The 13,074-nt window shown below is 40.1% G+C and overlaps 2 protein-coding genes across 7 annotated transcripts in view; both read left to right on the forward strand.

Moving 5' to 3' along the window:
• Positions 1-13,074, forward strand: part of LOC112144307 (tripartite motif-containing protein 16-like) — a gene marked incomplete in the record, with an annotated part of 1,074,856 nt that overhangs the window by 845,321 nt on the left and 216,461 nt on the right.
• Positions 1-13,074, forward strand: part of LOC112144243 (disco-interacting protein 2 homolog C) — a 279,772-nt gene that overhangs the window by 106,987 nt on the left and 159,711 nt on the right. Inside the window, exon 1 of one of the 6 annotated variants that reach the window (XM_036216275.1) lies at positions 5,268-5,478. The exons of the other annotated variants lie outside the window; for them this stretch is intronic. The gene's annotated coding sequence lies outside the window, so the exon portion shown is untranslated. Of the gene's footprint in view, positions 1-5,267; positions 5,479-13,074 lie in introns of those variants that run through there. 6 annotated transcript variants of the gene reach the window in all.

Here is a 13,074-nt window from a genome sequence, read left to right on the forward strand (position 1 = left end):
ATTGCTGAAGGCTCAGAGCAGGGAGCTTGTGGTCCATCCAGTGTTTTTCATCTGCTCCTGATTCACATGATTTGAAAAAAGAAATACGCAGAAGTGCAGTTTTCTGTTAAGTTTCTAAATACATGTCCTCCATCACAAAAGTATGAACAGTAAAAATGGGATTTTTTTTTTCCAGTGAAGTTTTGTTTGAATGTAGTATGTAAAGTCCTGCATGGTCCTTCAACACTGCTGCAGCAGGAACTTTTTTAGGTCCGTTCTCCTGTGTCAGCCATACCTAAACTTCAAGCCAAACAGATTCCAGCTGTTTTCACTGTCTCTTAAGGGCTGCATACAGATAGTGCTGCATCGCGTTCTCACAGGCAGAATATCGCAGTTTTGATAATCTCATGACAAAATCTGCTTCACGTCTGTATTCTGCAGCCCTGTGCTTTCTTTTCCGTCTAAATGTTACGCTTTTCCCCTCCAGATTTCTTTTCTCTGTCTCTTTCCCACCGGTGATCGATGCCTGGCATAGAAGTCTGCACAGACTTTGCTATCTGCTATTGATTCTTTTTCACTTAGACCATAATGAAGTATTGGCCAGCTTCAGGGAGTGTCGGCAGTGCTTAGCAAGGAAGCAGGTGAGAGGATGCAGGAGATGCTGCACTTAATTACTGCTGGTTCTCCTCCACTCAGCTTCCCCTTCAGCTGTATCGAGGAGTGGCATACGCCTTTGCTGCACAGAATCAGGACATCAAACTCAAAGTTTTACATTTTCATTCTTCCTAAGGGAATATTTATCTGTAAGAAGAGAAATAGAACTGCATTAATCAATAGTTGTGTGTCAATAATAGATTAAATCACTTGTCTTTTTACAAGAAGCTGCAAAATCAGCAGAAAGTCTTTAGCAAAAATACATTTGAACATATGGTTGGATTTCTTCCTGACATGAACATTTTGTGCTAACATGAGTTGATATTTGAAAATGTCTTTGGAAAAAAGGCATAATGTATTTGCACATTTTTTTAAATTAAATTCAAGAAGTTGTTGTTAGGAGGTAAATTGAGAAATTTCAGTGGACTGATACTGTCAGACCTTTAGTGATAACACTCGATGCTTTGGTACTGAAAGGATGTGAGGAAAAATTACCTTGAAAGTTTTCATTTAAAATGGTGTGAAAGCTGTAAAAGTGCATTCTAAATTCCTAGGATCAATGAGATTGTTTTTTTCTATTTGTTTCAGCAAAAAAATAAAAATAAAAAAATAAAAAACAGGGAAAAAACCTTTTATCAGCAGGTTTTCGTCAAGACAGAAAAAACTGACACCATAGGAAACAAGAACAAATAAATGCCTTAAGTTTTAAAGCAAAGAATTTTCATTTAGTTGGGTGTTGGTGTATACGTTTGTTTCTTCCCGCTCCCTTTACAGCACATGTGTCAAAGTCAAGGCCCAGGGGCCCGGATCTGGCCCTCCGGGTAATTCTATCCGGCCCTCCAGATCATTTTATTTTATTGTTATTTATGACCCTGTGTTATCTTATGTTTACTTATAACTTGTATATTTTTGACAAAATAAATTTTTATGGAGAGTAAAATATTGAAAGTTATTTAAGGTGTAAGTTGATTTATTCTGGAATAGTATTCCTGCCTGTTTTTAATTCATAGTAATGATAAAAAGTTACATTTTTAAAATGTAGCTTAAGTGTATTGAATAAATGTTCATCCTGTTCGGCCTGCGACCTACGGACTGTTTTAGATTTTGCCTCCTGTGTGGTTGAGTGTGACAACCCTGCTTTACAGCATTCAATCAAACTCTGTTTAACAATCATTATAGTTAGTGTGCGTTTACTGTATGTGAAAGTGCAAAACTGTTTATTTATGATTAATGTCAATAATATAAAATGCAAATTAATGTTTTAAATGGATTTAATATATGTTTAATTTTATTGATTTTATCCTTTGGTTTGGTTGCTGAAATTGCTCTACCTAATCCATCCGTCCATCCATCCGTCCATCCATCGTACTCACTCAGTTCATCCATCCCAGTCAATCTTTGTCAATGAAGAGAATTATGTTTCCATAGTTACAGCAGAGCAAGCTTTCCAGCTTTGTTGTTGTCTCTAGCAGCTGGTGAATTTGAGGTGATGAAGGTGTCTGGATTTAAAAGAAAAGAGTTTCTGTCCTATAGATGCATTTCTGAGTTGAAATACTCCCATTTGGTTTTTATTTCCATGATTTTCTTGGTGGGAGGAACCTTGTGTGAGGAACCGTTTGTGTGGTTCCTCACACAAACGTTTGGCTTTTCCTGTGTGAAATGCTGTTTTAGGGCCATAGTGCAGCTGTGTGGAGCTGGATTTCCTCTGAAAGGATGAACACAAAACACAAATGTTTGCACAGGTGAACAGGAACTTAACCCTTTACGAACTCCTTAAAGAAAATGTTTATATTGACTCTATTTGAATCGTGTATAAATTCAGGTGTTTTAGCTTAAACTTGAATGGAAAAGTTCCCAAGTTAAGTGTTGATGTAAACGAAAGAGAAGTCTGTTCTATTTCTGTGCTTGGGCCAAATCATCACTTGTGTGGAGCACATGTCATGGGACAAATGAGGAGCAATCCCACGGCGGTAGTTCTTCACGCTCTTGCTCATGGGAGACATGCTGGTGGCTAAGCCCTACATTATTTATCATGCGCGTCAAAAACATGCTTGGGAAGTGTGACCTGGCCGTATGCCGGCAGTGCACGGCACAGCACAGGAAATAATTCATTAACATGAAGACATCAAGACATCAAGTTAATTATGTGACTGACTCCAAAACACAAATTATTTAGAATGGGAATAACTAAACTCATTAAGAGGGAAGCATTAGGTAAATGACACTAAGGAAAGGAAAACCGCTTCTCTGCAGAGAAAATGACAGATGTTTTAGCTGCAGATGTTTAACCAAATGAATGGTTTTGTTTAGGCCTGTAAGATCCAGGACAGAACTTTGCTAACCAGATGAGACCTGAAGCCTGGCTTTCAGATGATCAGATTCACTGACAGATGGACTCCACCTAAAACGCAGGGAAATGTGGACTCCATTCTGTCCGCCTGGAGGAGATTTTGCTTCGAGCAAGCTGCCCATAAATGGCCATGGTGCAGTTGAATGGAGGAGGACGGAGCATGAGGGGAAAAAAGAGGACAGGGGAACGTAAAGCTTTCAGTGGAGGGGGGGAGGGGGTGTTGGGATGAGCTTGACAGAAGGAAGAAAAAAACAGGAGAATCACAATCTTTAGACTCAGAAACTCATGAAAGGAAAATTGAGCGGCTGGGTGGGGAAATGTTGGAAACTATACAACCTGAGTCAACAGGAGGGGGCACAGAACCAGACAAACATGTTTGTGGATGAACTCTGAAAACATGTTTTCCATCCCAGCTGATTACATACAGACACAGGCACTGAGAGTTGACATTTTTCCAGAAGAGGATTGAGCTCCTTCCAAAAACTATTCCAGAGGCAACATGGATGTAAATTTGAGGTTTTTTTTTTTTTTTTCTGCTGCTCTTTGAGTAAGTTCAGGACCAAAATTTCTTAGTCAGGGTTAGGAAAAACACCAATACAAGCCAAACGACTTTATTAATGCTCATTAATATTAGCAAACAAGGTCTGTTGACAGTTTTACCTTGACCATGCTGACCATAAATGCATCGTCTCCCCTGAGCATGTCAGCGTTTCGTGACAGCCTGGTTCAGGCCATTGACTGTGTACAGGAACTGGACCGAGTGAGTGTGACCTCACCCGTAGATAAATACTTCTGGCTCAACCAAGTCCATTCAGTCACCTTTTTTTTTTGTAGCAATACACACATTGCCATGTTGTAACCAGTTATTTTGTTGTGATTGGTCTCAGTCAACATTTCTATGGCAACCACTATTGCCAATTAGCAGCGAGCTTGTTGGAAGTCCACACCCCTACCACTACAATGTTTCTGACAGTTGATGGGGGACCACCTACTTTTATTGAGGAATCGGATTAGTCAGTTTATGACATGATTAACTTTAACTACAGAAAAAAAGGACAAGAACGTGGAAAATAAAGTATCAGAGCAAGAGTGGCTATTCTGACAAATATAATGACTAATTATATAAAACCTGTTTATTTATGAGATTATGGTTTCTTGGAACAAGCAGGTACTTCCTATTTAGAACGACTGGGTGGGGGGGTCACTCAGTCCAACTGATACATACAGTCAGTGGTTCAGGCAGACTACTAGTTAGCAAAAAACGTAGAAACAAAAACAAGGACGTAAAAAAGCCTCATTCCTCACTTGATTCCATCTTTTTTCTGTGTCTGATTCCTGTTCTTTTATCAGCTGGAGTGAATGTAAACAAACTTTGAACCTTCAGTAGAATTAATCCTGTTTTTTTTTTACGGCTGACTTTTGTCTTTGGTAAACTCATTTATTGTAATTAATAATAAAGGGTCTAACTGTTGTATTGATACTTGAAAATTGAAGATTGATCCATCCTGGCCACCATAACATGTTAGAGAACTATTTAATTAAAGCTCAAGTCTATCTTTTTTTGAATTGTTGTTCTGAATAACAATGTCTTGTATGATAAATTTCCATATTTGCAGAGTCAAACCTATTTAAAAATGCAGCCGTGTTTTCCTCCTCAGCATAGTTGTGCTGAAGTTCTTTTTAGGGTGAAGTCAGATGTCTGCTGCTCCCCATGATGATGTTTTGGCAGCAGGGCGTCACGTCTGCAGGCTCATGATCTTCTCTTGGTGGATTTGTGTGGCGCTCTGTCAACCTGCTCAGGGCAAAAGTCATTTCAAAGCAACCATATGTGCAACCAAAATGAGAAATTGAGCCCAGCCATAAATCCTGGGTCCAGTCTAGTGATCGCATGATGCAAAACAGGAGCAGTTCAGAGAGGCCATCCGTATTCTTCACTCCATCCTTCTCACATAAACTAATTTAAAGCTTCAAATAGGAATTGTTAAAGTTTTTTGGCATCTTAAAATTTGTGCAGCTTAGAATCCAGCTGGGAAGTGCTTTACGAAGTGCCTCTGCTACATGTGATTTATTAAAGCATTTGTAGAGTCTGTAAAATGTTGCCCTGACTGTTTAGTGGAGTGGGAAGCACCCAAAGGTTTGTGCGTGCACACGCCAGCTCTGTGTCCGCCCGCATGTGTTTGTGTGTCTGCCCAGAAGGGCCCTGTCACCCTCAGCATAGTGTGAGGTGAAGTGACAGATTTGGATCAGCAGGGGAGACCGGCCACAGCAACTGTGCCGCGACTAAATAATGCAGCAGCTCTAAAGTCATTCACCTGAATTATGGAGACGAAGCAAGTGTGCTGCTTGGAAAGGATTTTGCTTATGAGCCGGCGTGTTTGTGTGGACTGAAGCAGGCGGAGACGGCAGCCTCTCAGACAGTCTGGAGGTCAGTCGGGAAGAGACGAGGAGCTGACGGACACCTCTAACACGGCGCTGCTTGCTGGCTTCCTTTACAGGTAAATGGATTGAATCTGTCTACAGCATCCATGGGATTTATTTAAAGGGTGGACAGACGTACAAAAGCCTTGGCTTTGATAACTAATAGAAAAAATGTTCCTTCAGTTTGTGAGGTGGCTTTGGGTCAGTTGGTCTTTATGGAAGCTTACAGACTTTTTATCATTTCTAAATGTCAGATTTGTTAAAGATGAGATGTAATTTCTCTAAGCCTCTTTAGTAAAAGCAAACAGACATGCAGCTCCTCGTGGCTGCACTCCATCAGCCTCTCTTTCACACACTCAAAAGCTGACAGTTTCTGATAAAGGTTGTGTGTTGGTGTGAGTGTGGACTGACTTGTTGGACCTAGGGCTTCCACGATTATTCGACTAATCGACTATTAAAATTGTCGACGAATAGTTTGGTCGTCGAAGTGTCGTTTTTTTTTTCCTTGTTTTGATCTTAAAACTACTGTTCGCGCTTTCTAATGCCCGGTCTGCTGTTCTCTTTGTCACACATGCGCAGTGGTGCTAATCCGGTCAGCAGCGACGATGTCACAGAAGTTCTCCGTAGGCTCATAACAACATGCTAGCTCGAAAATGGGGGAAACATAAGGAAAATAAAAGAGGAAAAAGTGTTAAATGTAACTTCTCCAAGACATAATTTGTGTTCCATGAGAGCACTATGGCGATAAATGATCACCTGAAGATGAAGCATGTTGTGACTAAGTTTGATCACGTTGAACAGAGAGCTTCGTCTAAGCTAACATCGGCGCTAACACAGCTAGCGCTCCCGCGGCTGTCATTACTGCGCTGTTTGGAGATAATCCATCAGATCTGCAGCAGATCCGTGTCTACGGCGCTTCTGTCTGCATAGTGAACGTTTTATAATCTGCGCTCTTCTAACCAAACGCCGCGAGGACGGCGCGGATTATGAGTTTACACTGGAAATGAACCGCTCGTTCAAGGCTTCATTCATATTCCGCGCCACGATCACGACGTTCGGTTCGAAGAGCGGATTATGAAACATTCACCGCGCAGACAGAGAGGCTGTGTGTCGGTACGGATCTGCTGCAGAGTTATGGAACGATTTAAAACTATGAGTCCCAGAAGTGAAGGAGCTCTTCTAAAAGTCCAGAGCTAAGTTTACAAGTGTAGCATTACATTATCTGGATTAAGCTACAAGTAAATGTAACTTAAAGTCACAAAACGACAACAAACAGCAAAACAACCACAACATTAAAGAAGTAACACAGATTTATGGGTTCTCCCCCAAACTGAACAATATGAAGTATCGGTCTGCGCATGTGCAGTGGATGTAGGTAGTGAAAGAATGAAAGTACTGATGTACATTCAAACATCTCCTGCTTTTATCCCTTTTTAAGATATAAATTTCCCCCTTTTTATTTATTTTCTTTTTTTATGGGCATCCTGAGGTTTTATATCCATCCATCTTCTTGACCGCTTTGTCCCTTTCGGGGTCGCGGGGGTGCCGGAGCCTATCCCGGCTACTGAAGGGCGAAGGCGGGGTACACCCTGGACAGGTCGCCAGTCTGTCACAGGGCCTCAATCACACACCCATTCACTCTCACATTCACACCTAGGGACAATGTAGAGTCACCAATTAACCTATGAAGCATGTTTTTGGACGGTGGGAGGAAGCCGGAGTCCCCAGTGAGAACCCACGCATGCACGGGGAGAACATGCAAACTCCACACAGAAAGGTCCCAGCCGGGATTCGAACCGGGGCCTTCTCGCTGTGAGGCGAGAGCGCTAACCACTTGCGCCACCGTGCAGCCCTGAGGTTTTATATGTATAGGAATATCTTCAGTTCAAAGATGTTATTAGTGTTTCGCTTTAATAAATGGGTCTCAGTCAGCAAATATTTTGAGTGTGTTTATATCTGCAAATAGCTTTTGAAATACTTTACATATGTTTTATTAAATATATGTTTTAAAGCTTTAAAAAAGAATTGCAGACTTAATAAATTTTCTGTAGTTGATTCAGATTACCTCATTTGATTTAAGTCTTGTTTTAATACCAGAAACAAATGAAGGAGAAAAGCTGCAGATTCATTAAAAGATGAATACACTATTGTCTTTATTTTAGTTAGAATATAGCTTAAAGACCTCAAGTTTAAAGATAATAATGGTTAAGATGAGTGTTTTACATCCAGTCGCCGCACGAACCGATTAGTCGACTAATCGAAAAAATAAAACGGAGATTAGTCGACTATTGAAATAATCGTTTGTGGCAGCCCTAGTTGGACCCCACACCTGATGGAAAAGTGTGCACTTCCTCTGCTGCAGATGGAGATCATGGTAGAAACAATCCAACTAGACCGATCTCAAGTGCAGGTTCGTGAGATTTCAGAAGAAAACAACATCTACTGACTCACAGATGGGGGGGTGTCCTGCTTGTGAACCCTCTGGCTGTGGCATATTGAGGTCAGACAGAGGAGCTGGAGAGAGGAAACTCTGGAGATCAAATAAAGGATGAAAGAGACAACAGCAGAAAGGTAGACGCTCAGCAGACAGAGGGGGAAAGCATGTCGGGGCAAACTGTCGGAGATGAAGAGGGAAAGTGAGTGATGTAGATACGAGGGGTGGGGAGAGGTCTCCGGTGTAGAGACGAGCAGGAGAAACCAGTGCATGGGTTTGTTCCACAGTGTTGGTGTTGTTTGAGGCAGCAGGAAGGATCTGTGGAGGTGGGGAGTCCAGCTGATCAGTAAGATAGAGCAGTAGATGCTGCAGTGGTCCATGTGTTGCAGCACCTTCTGGATGGTTTCTGGAAATCTTCTTTGAACTATAAATCAGTATGAAAAAATATAATATTTTAAGGAAAAGAAGAAGGGACATTACTGAAGAACAGTTTTTGAACAGGGAACTTTTTCAGTTGTCATTGTTCAGGACTGCATTGTCCTTTGGAAGTGTGGAATATGAATGTCAGTTGAAGTTGCACTCTTTTACTTGTTTCCAGATTGCTTTTTGCATCGACCTAAATATTGTAGTTTTATAAAAACTTACCATTTTTTCACCTGAAACACCCGCACTTCACCATTTATCTCTGTGAATTGTATGCTATTTTTTAGACCAGAGCTAAGGAAATGAAAAAAATAGCTTTGAATGGCTTTGCTTCAGAGCAGTGATAACTTTAAAGTGTGCGAATAATCTTAGAATTTTGATATTAGTGGTATGTGGGCCACAAAACCACTAATTGTTGTTTTGTTCAAATGCCTGAGACTCCCACCTCTGTTAGAAGCAAACCCCCAACATGTTTCCTGTTCCTATTTCTTAATAGACCCTTTTCACGTGATGTCACATGTCGCCGGAAAGTGCTGAGTCGCTGCTGGATTATATTGTTTAGAATGGGAAAGCTGACTGCTGAACGCTGTTTAAAGAAATTTAACATAAATAATAAAAGGTAACCAAACAAATTGTAACTGACATTTGTATTATATTTATTTAATAAATGTCCTACCTGGTTGTATTCGTTTCCTCCTCTTAGATCGTTCATAAATCAAAGTACAAATGTCAATAATCTTGCCTTCAGAAGGCAGCAGCTGCAGCTCTGCTGCTTCCCCAAACTCCTATGGATGATATTAAACAATTTGTGGATAATGGGCTACATGCACGACTTACTTCAGCATTCGGTAGATGACCGCTCAGTCGTTTCCGGTTGGGGCAGTGGGCTACTGTTTATGTAGAAATAGTGGAGTATTTGGAGTTTAAAAGATGTTTTTTGGAGCTACCAAGAGTCACTATAAACGATGTTAGGTGCATTGTTTGTTTTTCTATCAAAATACTCCAAAATAAAAATGCAAAAAGGATTTAAATTGTGTTTGTCAGCAAACTTTGAAAGTAACTTGCTAAGACTGATGTTCTTCAAACATGTTTACGTGCGACCAGCTCCAAAGCTGAGGGAAATTCATGTTTGCGACACTTAACAGGTGCAGGCAAGATGCAGATTACTGCATTGTTTCACCTATTTTATGTGAATCCAAAGCTAAATGCTGCTGCTGCAGCTGCAGCCGTGATCGGTAACCATTTCAAGCATTAACCCGAACCGGAACCATAATCCTTACCTGAACCTTTCCTCCGGGTCTGTGTGGCAAAGAAAAAAAGTTCAGAACTGACTGCGGTATTTAGAAAATTACATGTTAACACAGTTGTCACTTTTCATTTGGGCTAACGCTAGATAGCATGAAAGACATGTCTGATTATTGCTGTCTTTATCTTTATGACCCGTTAGCTGTGTTTTAGTTACTCCACAGCCGAGTGTTTCTAAACTTGTGTAAATCTAATGTTCAGTGTCAGGTAGAATCTGTCTGATCCCTTCTATTTTATGTGTTTGTTTTTGTGTTTATCATTATGAGGGGCTCATCTTATTATATTATTGCATGTTTCGGAAATAGTTTCACTTGTATTTGTATTTTATTTGTTTTATGTGCAGCACTTTGAGCTGTTCCTTTACATGAAAGGTGCTATACAAATAAATAAATTTGAAATTGAATTTAAAAGACACAATGGGATGAACAAGGACTGCCCTGGTTTCTGGTGGTGAACTGGGTTTCCCCTAGTTATATTGTTTTTAAAAATGTGACACTTCCGAACTTAAGTGATGCTGAGTGGTGCTGGGAACCCACTGGTGAAACTTCTCAAGGAAGAAGGTTTTAGGTCCAAACACCGTGACTCAACTTGAGAACCTTCACCAACATAAAGACGTCAGAGTTGATGATTTGCCCTCACCCTTTAACAATGAACATCTGTAGCTCAGTTCAACCATGAACTGTCAGAACTCACAAATCTGCACACAATTTGTTGGGTTTACCCCATGCCTTGAACAATGAGAGCTGTAGGCCATTGGATACTATTAGCTGGAATGTAAGTCTTTCTTTAGCGATGGGTTGAGCGCTGCATCATCCGCATAAAGGGAACATCCCCTCCATTCTTCTATGTATTACTGACTACTGGGTAGGTCTAACTAACATACGGTGATCAACAATAACTCTTTGGTGTTCACATTCTATTGGTCATGAACTCTGCTTCTATAATCAATGGCCTCAGACCATCTGCAGTGATAATCATGTCTAGTGATGGAGCTACCACCTTTTAAGAGGACACTCGACACACTCTTGAAGTAGAATTCTCCTTATAGCCCCTCAAGCCCTCATCTTCTCCTCCACAGCTACCAGGTGTCTGTCTTGTAGTACCTAGAATAGGCTGCTGCTGCCATGAGGGTTTAAAATGAATTTATCTTTTGTGATATGAATAAAGATCAATTAAATGCATATGCTAGCACTTTAGCACCTGTAATCAATAAAGATTTCCTTCTGACCTGCAGGCAGAAGTTATTTTAATATTTTTATGAACCATGCTTTAGATAAGACTTTATGATCAGGAGAAAACAGCTAAGTACAAAAAGAGTTTGTTTGTGTCTAATGCTAAGGAGCTCAACTTCAAACTAAAGCTTCTCAGAAGGAGATTGATTTTTATCAAGCCGATTGGCCTTTATCAGGAAAGCTGAAGAAGGTGAGCAAAATGTACTTTGTTGATGCCACAAACTTGAAAAATGTATCTTATATTCTCATGAATAAGCTTAAATTGATTTAAAAAAATCAAAATATTTTTTTTGCTGCAAACAAATGCAGGAAACTGAGAAGGAAACAAGACAATGTCATTCAGCAAAACTTTTTGAGGATCGTGTTTCACAGGAGGGAACGCTTCTGAATGGGAGGATTTGAATGCAGTGCTGCATTCATCACATATCCTGTGGCAGCATCATTATCTGGGGTTGTTTGATTGGGCAACTCTAAGTTCACTCAGTAACCCTTACATTTCTTCAAATAATCCAGAATCGCAGAGTTGGGCAAATATATATATATATATATGTGTGTGTACATATTGTATACTTATATAGCGTGTTAATACTTTCTTATACAACCCAAGGCACTTTATAGTCAGACTCTAATTCAATCATGCACACACACATTAACAGAGATGAGGTATCTGCTGCTTAAAGTCTTTCTCCAACTATATATTTTTCTACTGTAAATCATTCTTAGTGGTCTTTTCATTACGATTATGCAGTTTCATTTTTCTTCAATTTTTCAGTTTCAATTTAAATTTTTTAAGATGTATTTTCTGCATCTCATTAGAAATACAATTCTGGGTTGTGGGTGAGGTTGTTGGTGCAGAAGTTAGCTCTGCTAATATCCCATCAAACCTTTGGTTTTACACTCTCTCACATCAGTTTACAGCTTCTCACAACCCTAGGCTAACATTAGCATAGCAAAACAATGGTGCCCAATATTGGACCTATCCAGTCGTACAGTTTTGAGCCAGATACCAGCTCAGACGAGAAAAAAAAATAAGACTCAAATTAAGACTCCAGTATATCTGCAAGTGGATGCTTTGGAGCTGGAGTGGTAAAGGTAGACTTTAGCACGGCCATTTAAGATATTAGCTGCCAGATATTAGCTGCGTCATCATTTTGAGCATTTCCAAGCACCCATTTTCATCTGTTATAATACTCAGAAACACAGTTTTAATTGTAAATAATTTTATATAAGTCCTCTGCTATAAGAAAAAAAGTTCAAGAACATGTTAAAAAGACCATTATCATTTTAGGGGGACTAGCACCAAGCTATGATCACCAGGAACAATGTGGGGTTCAGTGTCTTACCCAGGGACACTTCAACACACTGGGGCGGAATCAGAAACTGTGATCATCCGATCGGACATCATTCGCTATACCTTTGTACTATGGGCTGAGATGGACAAAAAAAAAAAAAAAAAAACTCAATGAACACTTGAAACTCAGTGGTAATGTTTGAGATTATTGCAATCGGTTGTATTAAATCTGTAAGAAAGATAAACAACTTTGCAAATGTGAACTGAAATGACCCCACAATCAAACCACTGTAAAACAGTCTTATAGAAGGGGCTCCATGGATCACATTTATGTTCTATACAAAGCACTCATCTACGGTGTCAGTGAAATGACAACTGTGCCAACTAGTGAATTCACTCCATCTTTTTTATTTCAAGTATTTTAACTTTTGTGTTTGTGCCAAGTGTGCTTTTTTAGTTCTTCGTGTTCATATGGTTGTTCCGACAGAGCTATCTCCCTCACTGGAGCTCTGACTGCTTCCCAGCCTCTTTGAGCTTGGTGCAGTGCAGCTGTTGCTTAATGAACTCCTGTGTGATTCTTAAACAAGGGAAGGTAATTGGAGATGATGAGGAGGCGCAGAGAGGCAGCCAGGCTGTTCAGTTGTCAGGGCACACGAGGACACTGAACTCATTCATGTGAAGACGTTCCATAAGAAAGCTCGGCTCATTCGCTGACATCACCATCAACGCTCACTTTCTCTATGGTGTCATGGATTCTGCTTTGCTCAAAAATGCAAAACCTTTGTAGAAATGTAGATTGTCAACTCCACAATGAGAAGCGTGTTGGCCATTTGAGAGTGAAGATAGAACTAATTATTGCAGCACTCACTGGATTGACCTGTTGGATTAAAATGCTTAGAGTTACTCAGTCTACAGGAAATTACAGTAAACCTTCAACACATGGAGATGTTTTATTAACAGAATCAAAGGCTGAAGCAGAGGACAACTT

Source organism: Oryzias melastigma, linkage group LG17 (assembly GCF_002922805.2).
Source record: "Oryzias melastigma strain HK-1 linkage group LG17, ASM292280v2, whole genome shotgun sequence".
Lineage (NCBI taxonomy): Eukaryota > Metazoa > Chordata > Actinopteri > Beloniformes > Adrianichthyidae > Oryzias > Oryzias melastigma.